At 43.2% G+C, this 22,131-nt stretch overlaps 1 pseudogene; it reads left to right on the top strand.

Moving 5' to 3' along the window:
• The first annotated feature begins 4,619 nt into the window (after positions 1-4,619).
• On the top strand, positions 4,620-14,038 carry LOC101614511 (annotated as a pseudogene).
• The last annotated feature ends 8,093 nt before the right edge of the window (positions 14,039-22,131 follow it).

Here is a 22,131-nt window from a genome sequence, read left to right as displayed (position 1 = left end):
GCCCCCTTGTGCATCCGGCTAACGTGGGTCATGGGGAACCGAGCCTCGAACTGGGGTCCTTAGGCTTCACAGGCAAGCGCTTAACCACTAAGCCATCTCTCCAGCCCTTCTTTTATTTTTATTTTTATTTTTTTTAAATAAAAATAATTTAAAAAAAAAGCATTATCCACCTTGGCCAAGTGGGATTTATCCCAGGAACACAAGGGTGGTTCAACATATGAAAATCTGTCAATGTAATACACCACATAAACAAGCTTAAACATAAAAATCACATGATCATTTTGATAGATGCAGAAAAGGCCTTTGACAAGATACAACATCACTTCATGATCAAAATATTGGAGAGAATTGGCATGGTTGGTTCATATCTTGACATAATAAAGGCAACATACAGAGCTCCTGCAGCCCAAATAGTACTTAATGGAGAGAGACTGGAGGAATTCCCATTAAGATCTGGAACAAGACAGGGTTGTCCACTCTCACCTCTGCTCTTCAAGATAGTACTGGAAGTCCTAGCTCAAGCAATAAGACAGGATTAGGAAATAAAAGGGATACAATTTGGAAAGGAAGAAGTTAAGTTAGCTCTATTGCTGATGACATGATTGTGTATGTAAGAGACCCAAGAGACTCCATCCCAAAACTCCTAAAGGTGATTAACTCCTATAGCAAATTAGCAGGATACAAAATCAATGCACAAAAATCAGTAGCCTTTCTATATGCAAATGGCAAAGATACAGAGAAAGAAATAAGGGACATGGTCCCATTTTCAATAGCAACAACAACAAAAAAATATCTTGGAATATCGTGAACCAAGGAAGTGAAAGATCTATACAATGAAAACATAAAAACACTCAAAACAGAAATTGAGGAGGACTTGAGAAAATGGAAAGACCTCCCATGCTCCTGGATAGGCAGAATTAACATTGTGAAGATGGCACTCCTACCAAAGGCAATATATAGATTTAATGCAATTCCAATTAAAATCCCTACAGTGTTCTTCACAGAGATAGAAAAAATGATCTCAAATTTCATATGGAAAGGCAGAAGGCCTTGCATATCCAAACATATCATCAGCAAAAGAAATACCTCTAGAGGCATCACCATACCTGATCTAAAGCTATATTACAAAGCCATAGTGATAAAAACAGCATGGTACTGGCATAAAAACAGGAATATAGACCAATGGAATAGACTTGAGGACCCAGACTTTGGGTCAAGCAACTATAGCTACTTGATATTCGACAAAGGCCCCAACAATATAGGCTGGCAAAAAGACAGCATCTTCAACAGATGGTGCTGGACAAATTGGATAACCATATGCAGGAAACAGAAACTTGATCCACACATTTCACCATGCACTATACTCAAGTCCAAGTGGATCAAAGACCTCAATATAAGACCAAACTTGACTAGTACTGAAAGAAAATTAAGGAAGTACCTTCCATGATATAGGAATGGAAAAAGACTTCCTGAACAAAATCCCAGTAGCTCTTGATCTTAAACAGTCACTCAACCAATGGGATCTCATGAAGCTGAAGAGTTTCTTTATAGACAAGCATACAATAAGCAAAGCCAATATTTGCAGGTTATCCAACTGACAGAGGCCTAATCTCTAGAATCTACAAAGAACTCAAAAAAAAATCTAAACAGTAAACAGTCAAACACCCCACTCACAAAATGGGGCAAAGAGCTGAAAAGGCAGTTCACAGAGGAAGAAATACAAATGGCAAACACACATGTAAGGAAATGTCCATCATCCTTAATCATCAGGGAAATGGAAATTAAAACAACGATGAGATTCCACCTTAACCCAATAAGGATAGCAAACATCAAAAAATCAAATGAAAATAAATGCTGGCGAGGATGTGGAGAAGTAGGAACGCTCATCCACTGTTGGTGGGAATGTAAGATGGTACAACCACTTTGGAAAGCAATATGGAGACTCTTGAAAATGCTGACTATAGAGATACCAACAGACCCAGTTATTCTCTTACTGGGCATCTACCCTAAAACCTTCAAACCACAGGCCACAGAGATTTGCTCAACCATGTTTGTAGTGGCTCAATTCGTAATAGCTAAGAGCTGGAATCAACCCAGATGTCCATCACTAGAAGAATGGATAACTAAGATGTGGTATATCTACACAATGGAATTCTATACAGCAGTAAGAAAAAATGACACAATGAAATTTGAAGAAAAATGGTTGACCCTGGAACAGATCATTCTCAGTGAACTTACCCAATCACAGAAAAAATCACCACCTAGTCTCACTCATCTACAGCACCTAACCTGAATACCCAGCAAGCATCTCGTGGACTAGACAATAGGATGGGTGTGGAGGGAGGGGAGGGCACTGGAGGGGTGAGAACCACAAATCTAGACCCAAATGGCAATGGTACCATAAAATTCTGCTTCCTGAAAGGCAGACCAAATGGCTGAACCTTCACCAGGCCCTTAGAGGGAACACCTGAGCCACAAGACACTGGAGAGGGTATGATGAAGACCAACCTTAATCGTTTACAACTTCCCTCCCTCCCTTTCCCCTCCCCCCCTCTCTTCTTTCTAATTCTTATATATTAGCCTTTTTCTTCCTTTTCTTAGTTGGCACTGACCTGTAACTTCTAGTACCAGCATGTGGCTATTATCCACAATGAGCTTTTGATCAGAGAGACCTACAAGGTTTCCTAAAAGAAAGACAGATTTCTGTCTGAGTACTTGATGACCCACCAAAGGTTAGCAGTCAGACCCTACTGCTGAAGACACTGTATGTGGTCGACATGTAAAATGGAATGGCATGGCTAGAAGCTGGAAGAGAGTCAGTCCCCAGTCAGTGCGTCTAGGGCCAGAAGGTGCTACATGGGCGACTGGGGGAAGATGACCAATATCTGTTCAAGCATCTAACCTACTTAGCAGCAAATAACCTGTTGTGATGCCCACACAAGGGCAATAGTGACACACAGCCATGGTGGGGAACCAACTGCTCTTGATTCGGCTAACTGATCCCCTCAGTGGTATGATACCCATAGCTGGAGCTGGGAAACAAGTCAGAACCATATTTAAGAATAAGCCCACTCTCCATTATCATGCTACCATCAATTGTGGGCTACAAGAGGGCCTACACCTATTAAATTCTCTATAGAAATGTAAGGGTTATCTCAATTTTCCTGGTGCTAACTTACTCTCCATTGGAGAATCTGCTTCTCTTTTTCAGAATGATATAGATCCTAAGGAGAGAGCCACCCCATCATACCTCAAAAGGGCCCCAGGTGAAACTAAGAAAAACTAGCGAAACAAGCAAGGGTGCTGTTTTCTTGGTGAACCGGATATCAGCATAAGGGTGAAGGAGATCAACACAGAGAAAAATTAACTCCTACCAAATCAGAGAGCCAGAGACCAGGGGCCCCCAACACCTCATGAAGCAGGCCAAAAACCCAACATGGCTCAGGGAAATTTTGCAGAAGAGGGGGCAGAAAGAATGTCAGAGCCACATGTTGGGCCATGATATGCAGAGACATTTATCCTACCCATAACTTAGGGCTAACTCCACAATGCATGACCATATACCTCAACAAGGAGGGGCCAAGGGGAGGGGGTAAGTCAAGGATGAGCCTAATAATGGTATCAAACTGTATTTGCTGAATACAAAACTAATTAATACAAAAAATTAAAAAAATAATTAGCTCCTCATGCTCCTCAGCTCTGCTTGGAGGATATAGCTTCGGCTTGGCCACCTCTTAAGAACCACAGGGAAGGCATTGTGTGGCTCCCAGGAAGTCAGGACTCCAAAATTCCCACCCTCCCAGGTCACAGCCTCTGACAAGCTGCACTTCTGGGAGCAGAGAAGCCAATCTGTAGCTGCAGAGAGAAATGAATGACTTGCTCTCTTTCTTGCTTGCTTGCTTTTACTTGGTGGTTAAGAAAGAGAGAAATGGGCCTTTTAGCCTTTTAGTTTTCTGTAAAAATATCAAGACTCTGCCTTGGGTAATTCAGCTTTGTGGCTGGAGTATGGAATGTGTTGTTGGCAGAAAATAGAAAGGGGAGCCCAGCAGGTAGTAGCTGTTGTAGGGAAAGCACCTGTGCCCTGAAGGGACTAGACTTCCTTGAATGATACCCATTATGCATCCTTTGCCCAGAGAGGTTGGAGCCTTTTAAGATCCCCTTAACCACAGAAAATTGTCTTGTCTGCATGTGCAGATGTTTAAACATCATGAACTTGATTTTAGAAACTGCTGGAGTTCTCAGAAACAAAAAGGCTTAAATATAACATATGTAACTCTTTCTCATTGGTCAGAAATGCATTTTCCTAGCTACACATATATACGTGCCATTAATTTTATACATTGAAGATACAGATGAGAGAGGGCTGGAGAGATGTATTAGTTGGTAAACAGCTTGCCTTGCAAACATGAGGACCTGAGTTTTATCCTTAGAATCCACATAAAGATGGAAGCGTAGTGGTACTCATCTTTAACCCTAGCACTGGGGAGGCAGAGACAGGAGGATTCCTGGGGCTTGCTGGTTGGCCAGTCTAGCCTAAGTGTGAGTGTCTCTCATTGAACCTAAAGCTCACAAATTTGGCTAGACTAGCTAACCAGGAAGTCATCTCCCCAGTGCTGGAATTAGAGGCATGCACAACCAGACCAGTTTTTACATGGGTGCTTGAGATCTGAACTCAGGTTCTCATGCTTGCATGGTGAACACTTTACCCATTGAGCCATTTTTCCAGATATTTTGATCATTTTAAGCCCTCTTCTGCTCCAGCTCACAGCAGGATGGGTAAGAGTGGTAGACTGGTCTCAGTATGTCTTCCATAGCATGGGCTGTGACTGAGAGGCACTGTTTTGCCAGCTCAGGGAAAATACCTCTTGTATACCTTGTCTCTAGATGAAGCTATACAGTCAGTGCATGCTAATGGACTTAAGTAGAAGTTGCTACCTGGGAGACCATGTGCTGAAAATCGTCTTCTCTTATTACCAGCCAGAAATAACTGTCATTCTAGTGAGAAATGTACTTCCATGCTGCTTGGCCCAAATATATTCTCACATTTGTTAATAAAATTAACTAATGTACAAAGCATCTAGACAGTATTAAAACACTTAAATCCTTCTTAAATAAGACAAGTAAAGCATACCTTTTTGCTCTGAAACATACAGAGGTAGGTAGGATTAAGATCTGGGTTCTAAACTCATTCAGCAGAGGGAACCGTGAGTTTATCTCTTCAAAGGACCAGTAGTATGACATCTTCCAAGCAAAAGGTCCATTATCAAGCTCTGTCCTGTGTCAACCTAGAGTGAGCTCCTCCTTCAGGGCTTCTGCTGTATTGGCTCTGTGATGTTGCTCCTGCCCCAGAGGCTCTCATATGAGCCTTGTTTTGAAGTAGACAGCCAAGGGAGATGAGTAGATGCAATTTAAAATAACCAGATACGAACATGGGAGATAAAACTACTCACAGCCCTCTCCTCCTCCAAGATGAATCTGTATATTAAAATTCTATAGCACGAAACACAAATAAATACAATTAAAAGTAGCTAATGCAGAACAAATGAGAAAATTAATTCTAGAATCATTTCAAGTAATAGAATAAATCTTAAAGAGAGCTTAATTTAGTATATTTGATTTTTCAAACAGATAAAGGAAGTAATAACATTTACAAAGCCAGCATAAGAAATTATCAACCAACAAATAAAATCAAGACAGTATTGGAGCTCTGGGTACTCTGCTTAAATGTGTGATGGTCCCTGGTTCACTTGTCTGCATTCCTGGCTTCCCATGGACTCTACCTTTCCATCTACAAAAGGGAGGAGGGAAATCCAAAGGTCCCCACAAAATCCTTACCCATCTTTCCCACTTTCCCTTTAAGACTCCCACCAGCCTTTGCATCACCAGCTGTGAGGCTCACTGTGCCATCTATCCTGGCAGACCTCACTCCCCATGAGAAAGTTCAGGACACATGGCTGTGCTTTTGGATAAGGCAACCCTTTTCCCTCTACAGCACAACCCTGGTTATGTTTTGTTCTTATAGCACTTAGTGATGCAGTATTTTGGGGTTCAGAAAGGGTGCCCCAAGTTTATGAACCCCAACTTTTGGTCCAGTTCTATTTTTAACAAAGAATTGTTACAAATGGACTCAAGAAGGATAAATTATGAATTATTGAGTTTATTTAGGGAGAAATCACAAATTGTGGGGTTTATCTAAGAGAAATTGGGATCTCAGAAGAAGGGTAGAGTAGAGTCACAAGCTGGTGGAAGATAGGAATACCACACTTTTGTGAAAAACACAGCACAGTCCGTGAAATTCATTTAAGAAACATGGCTGCAGCAGAGCCGTAAACATAAGCATGTAGAAAGAAACCACGCTCTTGTGGAAGTTGTGGTGTAGTTCATGCTGTTCATTTAAGAGAAATTGAGGTTTTTAGGGAAAGACTGGAGTGGAACCACAAACACCTGGAAGACAGAACCTAGGAGCTTGTGTAGGGAGATTTAAAAGAAACACACAGCATCTGCCCTGAGCTGCGCCATGGAAAAAATTAAGAGGGCAATTGGTGATGGTTTAAGGAAGAAGAGCAGAGGGAAAATATCAAAGTAGGGACCAAGAAGTTCAGAATAAAAGTGAGTAACAAACAGGGTTATACCCATGGTTACCCCAAATTTAGAGAAATTACACAGGTAGAAGGCCCAGATTTTGGAGGAGATACCCATGTGATAGATGTAGAGTGTAAGGAAAATACACAGTGGAAGATTCAGAGACCAGAGGAAATAATTAAAGTGAGGTTACCCCAAAGCATAAAACAGAGCCGAACAGAAAATTCCCTAGGCCAAGAAACAGTGTTTTGCTCCACCCCCACCTCCCCCACCCCCAACCAAGCTGGTTGGGGGTGGGGAAAAGCCAGACTCACGTGTGTTCAAGCAGAGATCACAGGGCAGGGTGCAGGGAAACAAGAGGACAAAAAGATGATGGACAAGTCCTTATAGTGATTGAAAATGCACAGAGAGTCAAGTACGTAAAAGAGAAGACCTGTTTGGTTAGTAGATTTGAAAGCACAGGCTCCAGGGCCAGCCCATGGGTAGTGAAGGGCAAACATCTAGGTACTGTGTTAGAGTGTGGTCAGCAGGGGGCATTGCAGCTGCTGTAGATGAGTCTCAGTCAAACAAGGTCCCATTTCTGCCAAGGTAGGGTCACTTTTGTCCGTAACTGAAACTGCCTAAAAGAAGCTTTCTACCGAGTTTCCCACACTAGCACCAATGGTTATATTCCACATTTTACTTGTACGTTCTACACATTTACTTCAAGAGAATATGCACTTGTGTATTGCATTGTTCCTGAGTTTGCAGAGCCTTGATATGTTATAGCTTAATAAATAATCCCGAATGAATGAATCACTATCAGATAGCTTTAAAATAATAACTGGAGCTAGGTATGGTGGTGCATGACTTTAATCCAAGCACTCAGGAGGCAGAGGTGGGTTCACTGTGAATTTGAGGCTGAGCTGGGATTACAGAGTGAATTCCAGGTCAGCCTAGGCTAGAGTGAAACCATCCTTTGAAAACACTAAAAACAAAACAAAACAATGAATAATAATAATATTAAAAACATCTAGCGACTGTTTTCTTGGTAAAATTGGTACCAGCACAAGGGTGAAGGAGATTGACACAGAGAACAATCAACAAACCAGATATCCAGAGACACAGAGGGCTCCCAAGACCTCATCACTGAAACAGACCTAAAATGAACCCAACATGGCTCAGGGAAATTTGTGGAAAAGGGTGTGAAAAGAATGTCAGAGTCACACATTGGGTCATGATACACAGAGTCATTGCCTCCTACTCATAACTGATGGCTAATCCTACAATGCACGACCCGTATTCCCCAACAAGGAGGGTATCTGTGGAGGGGTGAGGGGAAGGAGGAGGCTAACAATGATACCAACTTTCTTGTATTCACTGAGTACAAAACTAAAAAATCCCCAAAACCAAAAAATACCCAGCAATTGTATTAACCCTGTAATAGCTGGGGATGGTGGCTAATACCTGTACTCCCAGTATTCAGGAGCCCAAGGTAGGAAAACTGCTGAGTTTGAGTCTAGTCTGTGACACATAGTGATTTCCAGCCCAACCTGAGCTACAGAGTGAGACCCTGTCTCAAAAAGCCAAATAAATAATTAAAAAATAAAAATTAAGAACCAACTATAAACTATAAGCAGAAAAAAAAATAGAATGACTTAAAAAATAATTAGGGCTGGAGAGATGAGTCAGCAGCTAAAGGTGGTTGTTTGCAAATCATGGCAGCCGGGGTTTGGTTTCCCAGTGACCACGTAAAGCCATGCACATGTGGAGCCTGTGTGGAGTTGTAGTAGCAGGAGGCCCTGGTGTGGTCATGCTCTCTTTCTCACTCCCTCCACCCATCTGCCTCTTTCTCTCTCTTTAGAATAAATAAATAAAAATGTTTTTAAAATGATTAAAACATAAACACTAGACTGTACATAAGTTAAGAGAAAATTTATAAATTGTAAGATAATGCTCTCAGGAAAATGATCCTGAACGTAACTCCTGGATATAAAGCATCAGCATAAAGAAGATAAGTCGTTAGGCCACAATACACATGTGATGGGGTGAAGAAGTAGAGAATGGCAGAGTCAACATTTATTTTTATTTTTATTAGACGTGGACATATCTAGTACCCAAACAACACATTTTGGCACTGTCCTTTCCCTTCTCCCTGCCCCTTTTCTGAAGAGGCCTTCCTTGTTGAGGTTGCAGGTCAACCCCATGAGGATTCTGGGTCATGAATTATGGGTGTGGGGAGGCAATGTCTCTGTGCAAAATGTCCCAACTGTGGCTCTAACAATCTTTCTGCCCCCTCTTCTGCAAAATTCCCTGAGCCATTCATGCACAGACTGGAGGTTTATCATCCACAGAGTTTTCACAGGAAGAATTGTGATGAATTGGTGGGGAGAAAAGTCAAGCCAGAATTAGAAGTCAAGAATAAGACAATGCTTATTTGCTATCAGAAAACTGTATTAGTAAACTAATAAACTATTATTAAACATTCACAAGGAGGTCATCCAACATTCTGTGTTAAAACAAGAGGAAGTAGTAGCATGCCCAAGAAAGTCCTCAGACATTCTTGTAGTGAGGACATCAAGAATGGCCAAGCAGAAGTAGATGTGGGATTACCACACACGTGTGCATTTTTCCTCCTTCATTCTTTCAGTATACTTTTGCTTAAGTATAATATCTAGGATTATAGTCTTATATGTATTAAAATCTTTTATTACTATGACCACAATATCTGGCAGAAATAGTAGAATAGAGAAAAAAGGTTTTGGCTTAGGATTTATTTATTTTTTTTGGAGGGAAGTAGTTTCAATCCATTGTGGTAGGTAGGGAAAATATGGTAGAGTGGCTCCGTGGTGGAGGAAGGATGGAATGGAGACTGTTAATATAGTGGCAGATTAGCAAGAAGAAGGTGCCACAGAGGTATGACTCTTAAAGGCCCATCCCAGTGACATACTTCTGACAATGTTGCCCCCACCTCCTAAATATCCCATAGACCCCCCAAATAGTGCCACCAGCTGAGAAACAAGTTTTCAGAACACGAGTCTGTAGGGAACATTTCAGATTCAAACCACAAACTCTTCAAATGTATGCTATTGATACAGGAAATATGATGGCTTTTCCAGTAAACCTTTCCCTATAGTTGCCACTATTTTGAACACTTATTTTCTAAATAATTTTCAGGAATCCTGTCTGATGTTCTATGAACAATTATCTCCTCTTAAAGCATTTGCTGACATCAATTATCCTTTCCTTAAAAAGCTATTTTAATTAATTAACTAATTTATTTATTTATGTGCAAGAGAGGGAGAGAGAAAGAGAGATATTGAGATGGAGAGAATGGGCACACCAGGTCCTCTAGCTACTACAAACGAACTACAGATGCATGTGCCACCTTATGCATGTGGCTTATGTGGATACTGGGGAATTGAACCTGGATCCTTAAGCTTTGTGGGGAAATGCCTTAACTGCTAAACCCTCCCTTCAGCCCTATACTATCCTTTTGACCATGAGCACGACTCTTCCAGGAAGTCCAACCTCTTTCATAGTTGGGCTGCCCAACTATGCTCCTAGGGTCCATTTGCCTTCTTCCCTTTTGACCATTGTTTCCTGTTCCTATGCTTGGTTTTCTTTGTCCTCTTTCTGGAGTCACCACTCCCCCCCCAATTCTATTTGTTTGATTTTGGTTGACTCTCCTTCCTACAGGCATATTCCAAAGAATGGCTGCATCAGACTTCATCACATTATATTTGAGTTACTAGAGCATTACAATGTCTTGACATTGTATAGGGGTAGCCTACCAACTCCAGGCCAGATACCCTTAATGTTAAAATCATTGTGCTATCCCTGATATTTTATTTCTCCATAATCTTTCATCTCTTCATTCAGCGGCTTAGAAATATTCATGGAATGTCTTTCCTGCAGTTGCCTTTCCAGACTCAGGATGCAGCACAGGAGATGAGCACATGGCCTGCCTTAGTGTGCATGTGTCAAGGGGAGGAGAAAGACAGTGGACACACACTATAAAAGTATAATGTAATGTCAGAAGTTTAAAAAAATATATTTTATTTATTAGAATTTTTTTGTTTATTTTTATTTATTTGAGAGCAACAGACAGAGAAAGAAAGAGGCAGAGAGAGAGAACAAGAGAGGGAGAGAGAGAGAGAAAGGGCACGCCGGGGCCTCCAGCAACTGCAAACGAACTCCAGACACATGTGTCCCCTTGTGTATCTGGCTAATGTGGGTCCTGTGGAATTGGGCCTTGTACTGGGGTCCTTAGGCTTCACAGGCAAGTGCTTAACTGCTAAGCCATCTCTCTCCAGCCCCAAATATATTTTATTTATTTATTTGAGAGGGAGAAAAAGGCAGAAAGAGAGAGAGAGAAAAAGAGAGAGAGAAAGAGAGGGAGAGGGAGAGGGAGAAGGAGAGGGAGAGGGAGAGGGAGAGGAAGAGAGAGAGAATGGGCACACTGGGGCCTCCAGCCACTGCAAACGAACTCCAGACGCATGCACCCCCTTATGTATCTGGCTTATGTGGGCTTATGTGGGGAGTGGATTTTGGCTTTGCAGGCAAGCGCCTTAACTGCTAAGCCATCTCTCCAGCCTGTAAAATTATACATACATACATACATACATACATATATATTTGTGAGAGAGAGAGAGAGAGAGAAAGAGGAGGAGAGAATGGGTGCACCAGGGCCTTGAGTCACTGAAAAAAAAAAAAACAAAAAACAACCCAAATTCAAGACACATGTGCCACCTTGTGCATCTGGCTTATGTGGGTACTGAAGAATTGAATCCGAGTTATTAGGCTTTGCAGGCAAGTACTTTAACTGCTAAGCCATCTCTCTAGCCCTTAATGTAATGTTGAAAAATCTAAAGTAAAACCAAAAGGCTTAGAGGGCTAGGAGTGGGGAATACTATTTTACTCTGAACAAGCCTCTCTCAGGCAGTAACATTTGAACAGAAGAAAGGATGGCATTGCAGTCAGCTTCACATTGCTGGAATGGCATTGTTTATGGCAGGAAGGGTTTATTTCAGGCTTACAGATACAGGGGAAGTTCCATTCATGGTGGAAGAAGCTGGCTACCTTTCTCAGATCCAAGCAGAGAGAAAAATCACCACCTACTAGCAAACACCAAAAAGTAGCTAGCATGAATCCACAGCAAGACTGCTGTCACCCCAAGCTCAAATGGTTCTCTCCACCTTTGGGCTGGAATTCAGATCTGTCCTTAAACACACCTTTAGGCTAGATTCCAGAATCTGCCCTCAGTGACACGTCCTTCATCCAGGATGCTGGAGAACCAGGTTACAAGCTTTAATAAAACTCCAAAGTCTATGGGGGACATACATTCAACTACCACAGATGGGATCAACCATGTGAGAATGGGAACCAAGAGTATCCTGCAGGTGGATTGAACCTGCAGGACAAAGATGCTGACACCTAAGAAATAGAAAGAAGGCAGAGGGAGTATTCTGATAATTGCTTTTCTTGTGGCTGTTACAAAATACCCGACAAGAAGCAGCTTAAGGGAGGAAGGTTTATTTCTGATTACAATTTGAGAGGGGTGGGAAAGACACCATGACATGGATGGAAAGTAGTGGTCCATGGTCAGGAAGCAAAAGGTGATGAACCCAAATGCTAGTTTATTTTCACTTTTTATTCAGCCTAGGAGTCCAGCCCATGGAATGAATGGTGCCACCCACATTTAGGGTAGGTCTTCCCATTTCAATTAACCCAGTCAAAATGTCCCTCACAAATGTGCCAAGTGATTTATCTTCTCCGTGATTCTAGGTCCTGAAAGCTGACAATTAATATTAACTGTCACAAATGTCATACTGTGCTTGTGTTGCTAAGAAAACCATGCAGGAGCTGGGGGTGGTGGCTCATGCCTTTACTCCCAGCACTTGGGAGGCTGAGGTTGGAGGAGCACCATGTGTTCAAGGAGAGCCTGGGCTACAATGAGACCCTACCTTGAAAACTAACAAATAAGTAAAAAGAATGATGCAGACTGGGTAAATTATAAACAATAGAAATTTATTTCTAGAGTTGGGCAGGAGGCGGGACCTGGGCGCCGACTCCACAACTCCGACCCCACGGGGAGAGCACGGGGCACGCCTGGGCTGGTCCCCTAAGAAGGGTCTCTTGCCTTGGCCTTTGGCACGGTCACTGTGGGGCATGTGTCCATGCTGGGTCACTGTGCTGGTAGCCATGAGCTCCAGCTACCCTGAGCCAGGGGCTAGGGCACCCCAGAGTCCCCACCCACAGCTGTAGTCCCAGAGCTCTTCCAGTCTGCTGTGTGAAAGCCGGAAGCCGAGGCCAGAGCTCCGCCGAAGTGCCTGCGGTACTGTGTGGCAGGGCAGCTGCGTGAAGCCGGCGCTAGGCCCAGTACCAGGAGCAAGAAGAGTGACACACTCAGAGAACGGAGCAAGCACAGACTTCCAGTCCCCGGCAACAGGCCAGTGCGGTGGGTCACTGGCGGAGCAGCACTGTGGGTAATGTGTCCACCATGGGCAGTGGTGATCTGTGTCATCTGTGGGACCCCAGTGTGGCTGCTGTGCAGAGGAGCCACTCAGACCTGGTTTGTAGTGCCCAGACCCAGGGTCACGGTGGTACTAGGAAGGCCAGCCTCAACTGTTCAGCCCTTGGCAGCTCACCTGTCCACAGGGCTCACCTGCAGCCTGGCAATGCCACTGGCTAAGGTGGCCAGGCCCCCGCAGGCCTGGAAAATGAGCCAGCCCAAGAGGACGGGACTTCTAACTCAGCCTGGATGTTGGAGGAGGGGAGACTCAGGTTGGGGTGCCACTCCCAAAGCTGGAGGGCACAAGTACCCCTGGCAGCAGTCCCCAGGGTGGGCCCAAAGCCACTGGGCAACCATCTACCACCTCCTGCCATGCTGCGACCCCAGCAGCTCTGCTCTGCAGCGGAGGGAGGCTGTGGCTGGTGGCTGCTGCCACACCCTGCCTGCTCCAGGGATCCTGGCTTTTACCAAACTGGTGGCAGCCGTGAGTGAGTCTGGGCTTCAGGCTCAGTATGGGGTGAGATTCCACTGTAAGTGGTCGCAGGGGCATCCTGAGCACTCCCACTGCTGTGCCCATCCTTGGGGGCCCACAGGATTAGCCACAGAGCCTGGCTCCAGGACCAAAGATGCGTGGACCATGACTTCAGCCACTGAGTTGGCCCCAGGGTTGGCATCAGCTTAAGATGCTGGGGTGCAGGCTGCCCCCGTGGCAGCCTGCAAGGCTGTGGCCACCAGCCCATTCCTGAAAGCACCTCCAACCCTACACATGTTCCCAGAAGTAACTCTGGGGTACAGCCTGGAAGAGGCATCACCTGTGTGGGCTGTTTGATGGTATGCCGATGGAATGACTGAATGACGTGGGACGTGTACCCTGAGGTGCTCGGGGTGGCCATCCAGAAGCACCTGGAGGTGTAATTTGAGCAGCTGCAGTGGGCTCCAGCCAGAAGGACAGCCTGTTGGTAGAGAGCAGCAGGGTGTCAAGCAGTCCCTGCGGAGGTGCGGTGCCCCAGCTGCTGTGGCTGCTCTGGAGAGGCCCCAGAGTGAGGAACTGTGTGTGACCTCAGACTGGCCTGGTCCCACACAGCCCTAAGCCACGACCAAGGACAGGTAAGTGGGTTACCTCAAAGTGGGGAGATCTCCACATAGGTCACAGATGCTATCTGATGACATTCTTAGCCCTTGAGTTGGTGGAAGCTGGTGTCCGATCAACTGATAGGTACATGGATGTTAGGTCAGACACAGAGGTGGGCAATAAATGACTACTGAAGGGCTTAAGATAGCCCAAGGTAATTTGGCTCTAACATGCAACATTCTATCTCTCTGTGATCACAGGAGCCTTATCAGTCCATTCAGCCTTTCTGGAAGTAGGTGCAACTGTTTTCTGTGAACTTCAATTCACAATTTGTAGTAGAAAGAGCTGCAGAGCTCTGGAGATTTAGGAATTTTCATTTTCTACTTCAGGCTACCTGTAAAATGGATTACAATGTAAACACCCATCCCAACCCCAAGTCTTGAGCAAAAACTACCCTGTACCTTTGTCCTGTGTAAATGATGCTTGCTGTGAATCAGGGCTGTCTTTGTTGTCTGTTGCATTTGTAGAGCTCTCTGCATGTTACTTGGTGTAGAGAGGGAACGGAGAGGGCACATTGATTTGTATCATGCCCTAGCTTCTCACCTATATTAATTTTCCCCACATATACTGTAAGAGCATTGTGCTCATAGGATGAAAAGCATATCCACTGAAGTAATGTTTTAAAAATATGACTTGGTGGGCAAAGAGTTAAAGTGCTGCTCCTGAGTAGAAGATTATTAAGTTTCCTGACCTGACAGTGGGATCTACTGAAGAGCCCTGGAGAGAGAGGATTTGCAGTTGTGTGATGATTTTCCCATCAGGAACAAGCCAGTTAGAGATGAGAAGTGAGAGGGCAGCCACTTGGTTCAAAGGAATTAAAATGAAAAATGGATTTTCAGTGGCGTTTAATGAGGCTGCTGCAGAGGCTGGCCTTAGGTCTGGGCTAACTTGACATTCTAGGAGAAACACCAGGGAAAGAAAGTCAAGGGCAGAGGAGATGCAGGAGGTCTCAGTTCAATGAGGGTCTCATCACTGGGGAGATTGAAGATACTGGACAAAAGATTAGGGGTGGGATTGTTTGTCATTGAACTGTAACTAATAGGAGAGAAACCCACAGAATTGATCTAGCTGTAAATTCTGTGTGGAATGTGACAGTGCTGAAAGACCACTGTGGGGCTGGGAAGATGGCTCGGTGGGTAAACACACTTGCTGCACAAACACGATGAGCTGATTTTGGATCCTCAGCACCCATGTAAAGCCAGGTGTGGTAGTGCACATCTCTAATGCTAGAATGCCTATGGCAAGATTGGTGGCAGACACAGGAGAATCTCTGGCAACCCATGGACCAGCTCTCCTGATTATGCAGTGTTAAACAACAGAGACTTGTCTCAAGTGGAAAGTGAGGATTGACATGCATGGTTGCCCTCTGACCGCCACTTATGCAAAGTGGCACGGGTACACACAACACACACACACACACACACACACACACACACACACACACACAACACACACACAATTTAAGAAAGACCACTTGGGAGAATATAGGTCGGATAATGATACATTAGTTAATTGGGAAGGTCTTGTAGAGATTTTGCATCATGCTAAAAGCACCTTGTGTTCCGCTAGACCATACAGAATTGGAGAGGAAAATGCTGAGACTGTACTTTATGAAGGATTGGAACTCAGATGGGGTAGAGATGCCTTTTTGACATGTATACCTATAGCAGCCCCAGAAAGAGGCAGTCTCTGGTACTGACTTCCTAAAGATAAGGTATCCTCAGAGAATGGGGTTTGCTGCCTGAAGGAAAGGTCAGACAGCATGTTTCTATTGCTTTTATCATCCTTCCCACAGCCACTTATGGCTGCCAGAGAGGTAAGGATGAGACGAGGGGTAGATAAGCCTGGTTACTGAAGTTTGTAGTGCCGCTAGGTACAGTGGGTATCGTGTATTATTGGCTCTTGGGAAGATGGGGAGATGGCTCAGTTGGTAAAGTGCTTGCCTCATAAACATAAGGACCTTAGTTTGATCCCCCAAACCCATGTAAAAATTCCTGGTATGAACACCTATAATCCCAATGCTGGGAATGCAGAGACAAGAGGATCCCCGGGGCTCACTAGTCAGTCAGTGTATCCTAATTGGTGAACTCCAGGCCAGCGAGAGTCCTGGTCTCAAAAATGGTGGATGGCGCTGGGTGTGGTAGCGCATGCCTTTAATCTCAGCACTCAGGAGGCAGAGGTAGGAGGATTGTTATGAGGTGATCAAGGCCACCCTGAGACTCCATAGTGAATTCCAGGTCAGTCTGGGCTGGAGTGAGACCCTACCTTGATAACAAACAAACAAACAAACAAACAAACAAACAAAAAAGGTGGATGGTATTCTTGAGGATGACACTCAAGGTATTGTATGGCTTCCACATGCTTATGCACACATGCATGTACACTCACACATATACATGTACCCTCCACATGTACATCTATATCCACACATACACAAATTAGAGTTAGAATTTAGGAAGTCAGCACAGCCCATATATTCATTTTAAGACCCTTAAACACATATGGAAAACTACTTCTTTTCTAGCTAATAATATATATGTTGAAAGAGAATAAAGGACAGAAAAGAGACAGAAGTACCCTGTGAGGGTGGATAGTGTTGTGCCTACAAGCCATATATTACTATTAGAAAATTTTTAGTGCCAGGGTGGGATACTTTACAGTGTGTGTTGGCCAGGTAGGCTCATGATGCTTCCTAAAAATTAAAGGCTATTGCCAAGCTCTTGGGTGCCCATCAGAACTAGATGGTCAGACCCTTTTGGTGAAGATTCCACATGCTTGGGCTGAAGGTCACTAAGAAATCAAGCTGTTGCTGAGCTGGAATCCTCTTCCCTGTTGATTAGTTGTTAGGATGCTAGAAAGAGATATGCAGCCCAATGGGGGAGAAAAGTCATCAATGGTCTTAACCTGCAGCTGGCAAACCAGGCCAAATAATGCCAATTGGTGCAATGGTGGCATGTCTGTTATGGGGAAAACCAACTTCTCTCTTACTGGACTTGAGGCCTGTTCCATGGGAGGGAATTCCTACCTGGTATTGAAAACCTAAGGGCTGGAGAGATGACTTAGTGGTTAATGCATTTGCCTGCAAAGCCATGTTCACTAGATGCACAAAGGTGAGGCAAATGCAAAGTCATACATGCCCACTAGGCACAAGTGTCTGTAGTTCAATTGCAGTGGCTGAGTGTGCCAATTCTCTCTTTGTCTCTCTCTCTTTAAAATTAAAAAAAAGCAACCTAAGTACAAAACCTATTTGTGGGAAGAACATAAACCCTAGGGGGGAAACTACTGCTGTTGTCTGGCTAAATGCACATATTATGCCCTCCAACCATTTATGTTATGCTCATATATTAATGCTAATCTAATTTTTGATTAGAGAAGCTTCTATTTTCAGATGGAAATGTTCCATGGGCTGACTGAAAACTCATTATAGGGCTGAGAAGAGAGTAGAGTGTACAGCACTGAGACTTCCCTACCACATCTTCCAAGGGTCAGATATCATGGCAGAAGAGGCAGCATAAAGAAGGTAAGAGATGAAGGAAGGGGAGGACTGCTTATAATTGCATCTTCCAGATGCAAAATGGCCTTGATATTCATGACCTCACAGTGGCTGACATTTCCTATAGAAGACCTTCATAAAAGGAGGAAAAAATTATGGCATCAAAATAGAAGATGGACTAGTTGGAAACAAGAAGGGAATCAGTGGAAGAGGGATTTGGGAGGGACAAATGGGGTGGTGGGAGGGGATTATGATCATGGGATATTGTCTCTACTTATGGAAGTTTTCAATTAAAAGTTAAAATATTTCTGGTTAAGATGGTGGTGTAGTAGTCATGCCATAGCAATCTGTGTGTGTGTGTGGGGGGGTGGTAACTAAGGAGAAAAACACCTAAATACACTCTTCTATAGAAAAGTGAAGGTGTATAAGGAATTAGCAATTACATCAGAGAAAGCAGGAGAAACCCAGAGCTATTAGCAACCAAGCAAGAATTGGCTCTCACAGTGACTCTGCTCCAGCAATCTACTTGGAATAGCTATGCATGTACCTTTCCCAGGCTGAGTTACAGGAGCAGAACCCAGGTAAAGGGACTCTCAACTCACACCAGCCTCCTCGTGGAGTCAGGAAACCTGAGAGAGAGGATAGTTGGGACCAGTTGAGTGTCTCATGAGGAAGAGGACCACAGGGGCTAGATGGGAAGCTCTCTATAACTTTGGACACTCTACACAGCCTACTTTCCACCAACCACCAGCACTGGGAACCACTGGAGATCTGGGGAAGGGAACTCAGCCATATGGCATCCAGCATAGCCAATGGGAACAGCAGATCCACTCATCCAATCAGCCTAGCTAAGCCCACAGCACAACACAGAGGGATACAGGCAGGCATGCAGCATAGGTAAGACTGGCAGACATCCCAAAAGGTAATGATCTACTTACACTGGGTCAATACTTGCCCCAAAGCCTGGTATGTAGGCCTACACTGGAAGTGCTAATGGAACCTTCCATATCAGGGCAGCTTATGTATTAGATTTGATCATGGTCAGCTTTGCCATTCTTAGATAAACTGTATTTTGGGGTTGACTTTCGTGGCTTTTGCTGTTTCCTGATTTATAGTGCCTTTGACTCTGTCATTCTTGGGATCAGGGTCTTACTTGGCCCCAGACTAACCTGGAATCTATAATAAACCAGAAATCTCAGACTCCCAATTGACAGGCTTGAAGGTGTGGGGCAGCATACAACCTTAGGAACTTTGACTTTGTTATATTATCTATCTTTTTCTAATCCCCTTGCTTGCACAGATTCTCTGTGTTGTTTTTGACTGAGTGCATATATTGCTCAATTGAACTTTAATATCTGCCTGTATTTTGCTCCACCCGGCTGACTAAAATATTTGCATAGCAGGTAAACACAACACCTGGAGTCACTTCTACTGTTACTCTGGGAGTAACATAAGAGCCAAAACTGGCACCTTAAGCTCCTACCCTGAAAATAAACAACATTGGATTTACACATCTACGAATACTACAGATAATTAAAAACCCAAGCAGCAAATTAACTCAAAATCTCTACATTGTAATACAAGAAACACAATCAAGGCAACATATTCCACAAAAAATTATAAATCCATCAGAAATGACCTCCAATGAGACTGATTTAAATGAAGTACCTGACAAAGAATTTAAGAGAATGATTATATCTATGCTCAAAGAAATCAAAGAATAAATCAAAAGAATCAAAGAAAAAAATCCTAAAGGAATCCCAAGAGAACACAGGAAACCAACTTAATAAAATAAGGAGGTCAATATAAGACATGAGCAATAGAATAGAAATAATGAAAAAAATACAAATCAGAAGTACAAAACGAAGTAAGTCAGATAGAAAACTCTATAGAAAGCACCATCAGTAGAATGGATCAAGGAGAGGACAGAATATCTAGACTAGAAGACACAGTGGTAGATCTAAAGCAGTCCAACCAAGAGAAGACAAACTAATAGGAAAGTATGAATGGGAATTTCAAGACATTCAAGACACTATGAAGAGATCAAGCATAAAAATTCAAGGTATAATAAAGGAGAAGAATTTTACTCTAAAGGTATTTTCAACAAAATCATATAAGAAAATTTCCCTCAAATAGGGAAAGAGATGGCTGTACAGATACATATACTGAAAGCAGTTAGAGAGAAACATCAAATCACATATAAAGGCAAGCCCATTAGGATAACAGCAGATTATGCAACACAAACTTTGAAAGCTGGAAGGAGCCGCGCGTGGTGGTGCACGCCTTTAATCCCAGCCCTCGGGAGGCAGAGGTAGGGGGATTGCCATGAATTAGAGGCCACTCTGAGACTCCATAGTGAATTCCAGATCAGCCTGGGCTAGAGTGAGATTCTACCTCGAAAAACCAAAAATGAATAAATAAAAATTAATTAATTAATTAATTAATTAATTAATTCATTAAAAAAGTAAAAGCTGGAAAGTCTTGGAATGATGTATTCCCCCAAGTCCCCAAGTTCTGAAAGTTAACAACTGTTAACCAAGATTACTTTATCCAGCAAATTGATGGAGAAATAAGGACATTCCACAACAAAAACAGGCTAAAGGACTCTATGACAACTAAACCAGATCTATAGAAAATACTTGAAAGGATCCTTCATGCTGAAGAGAAAGCAAAACACACACATGAGTAAACAGGAGAAAATAAACTATACTCAAATATAATATATTAAATATATATACATATATATATGTATATATACACACACATATATATATATGAATGAGTTAATATGAGAGTAAAGAAAAAGAGGAAACAGTATAAAAGAAGAAGAATGGCAAGAATAAATGCATACTTTTCAATAATTTGAGAGTGACAGAGAGAGGGAGAGAGTGGGGGGAGAGAGAATGGGCATGCCAGGGCCTCCAGCCACTGCAAACGAACTCCAGATGCATGCGCCCCCTTGTGCATCTGGCTAACGTGGGTCCTGGGGAATTGAGCCTTGAACTGGGGCCCTTAGGCTTCACAGGCAAGCGCCTAACTACTAAGCTATCTCTCCAGCCTAAGAAGGTCACTTTTTATTGATGAAAGGAACAATACAACAGGAGGATATTACAATTCTAAATATATATGATCCTAACATGGGTGCTCCCAAGTTCATCAAACAAACATTATTAGACTTAAGGTCACAGATAACACCATGTGTAATTGTAATGGGTGACTTCAATATCCCACTCTTATCAATTGACAGGTAATCCCTGCAAAAAATAGAGAAATATCTGAATTTTAAAATCAGTAGCAGAGGCCAGTAAGGTAGCAAGGGGCAGTAATGGAAGGATGAGATGGAGGACTTAAAGGGATGGTAGTGTATACATGTAAAAATATGAACAGATTACTAGAGGTACAATAACCTAAGTGAGGTCAATGGAAGAGATTGAGTACAGGAAGTGTGAGGGGAGGGTTAATCAAAATTTGAAATGCTATGCGTAGGCCATATGTACACCTACTTTTATGGAAAATGGTGCACCCGAAGCTATAGATTGTTACTAGAAAAATTTCAGTGCCTGCCAGGTATGGGATACCTTCCAGTGAGTTATTGGCCAGGTAGGTCCCTGATGCCCCCAAAACATTATCTACCATTGCCAAGACTCTTGGTCTTGATTTCCCACCAAAAATAGGTGGTAAGACCCTATTGCTGAAGATTCCACATGCTTGGGCTGCAAGGTCACTGAGAAATTAAGCTAGAGCTGAGTTGAAAACCTCTTCCTGTAGATCAGCTGACAGAAAGTTGGGAAAAAAAAAAAAAACTATTGTAATGCACCCTATGGGAGAGAGAAGTCATCAGTGGTGATAAACAAAAGTGTACAATGCAAACTTTAAGTTTGGCCAGCCAGGTTAAATGAGCCAACCAGTGCAAGAAACCAATCACTTTTTAATTGGACTAGAGGCTCACTCAATAGGAAGGTATATGTGCCTGATACTGAAAACCTAGTCAAAAGCCTATGATGAGGTCATGAGCCCTGGGGGTGTGAAGCCCGCTGCTGTCTGGCTAAATGCATATATTATGCTCAACAAATTGCTCTGTAAGCACTTTTCTTAATGTTCATATCCAAATATTAATGCTACTCTCATTTTTGATTAGAGAAGCTACTCTTTTTAGATGGCAGTGACCACTGGGATGACCCAAAAGGCACCATAGTGCAAAGAAGTGACAGAGGGCGTGTTCAGCACTGAAACATCCCTATTAGACCTGCCCATGCTTAGGGTCAATTGCAGAAGAGGTGGCAGAAAGAGGCAAAGGAAGGATAGGACTCCTTACAATACGATCTTCCAGACATAGAACTGCCTGGATCTCTATGTGCCTGCTACTACCTACACAAGACTCTCATAATAGGAGGAAAAGATGACATCAAAATAAAAGAGACTAATTTAGAG

The sequence above is a fragment of the Jaculus jaculus genome, chromosome 6 (genome assembly GCF_020740685.1).
Source record: "Jaculus jaculus isolate mJacJac1 chromosome 6, mJacJac1.mat.Y.cur, whole genome shotgun sequence".
Taxonomy (NCBI): Eukaryota; Metazoa; Chordata; class Mammalia; order Rodentia; family Dipodidae; genus Jaculus; species Jaculus jaculus.
The sequence above is the reverse complement of the archived record's forward strand: the minus strand, read 5'-3'. Positions and strand labels throughout refer to the sequence as shown.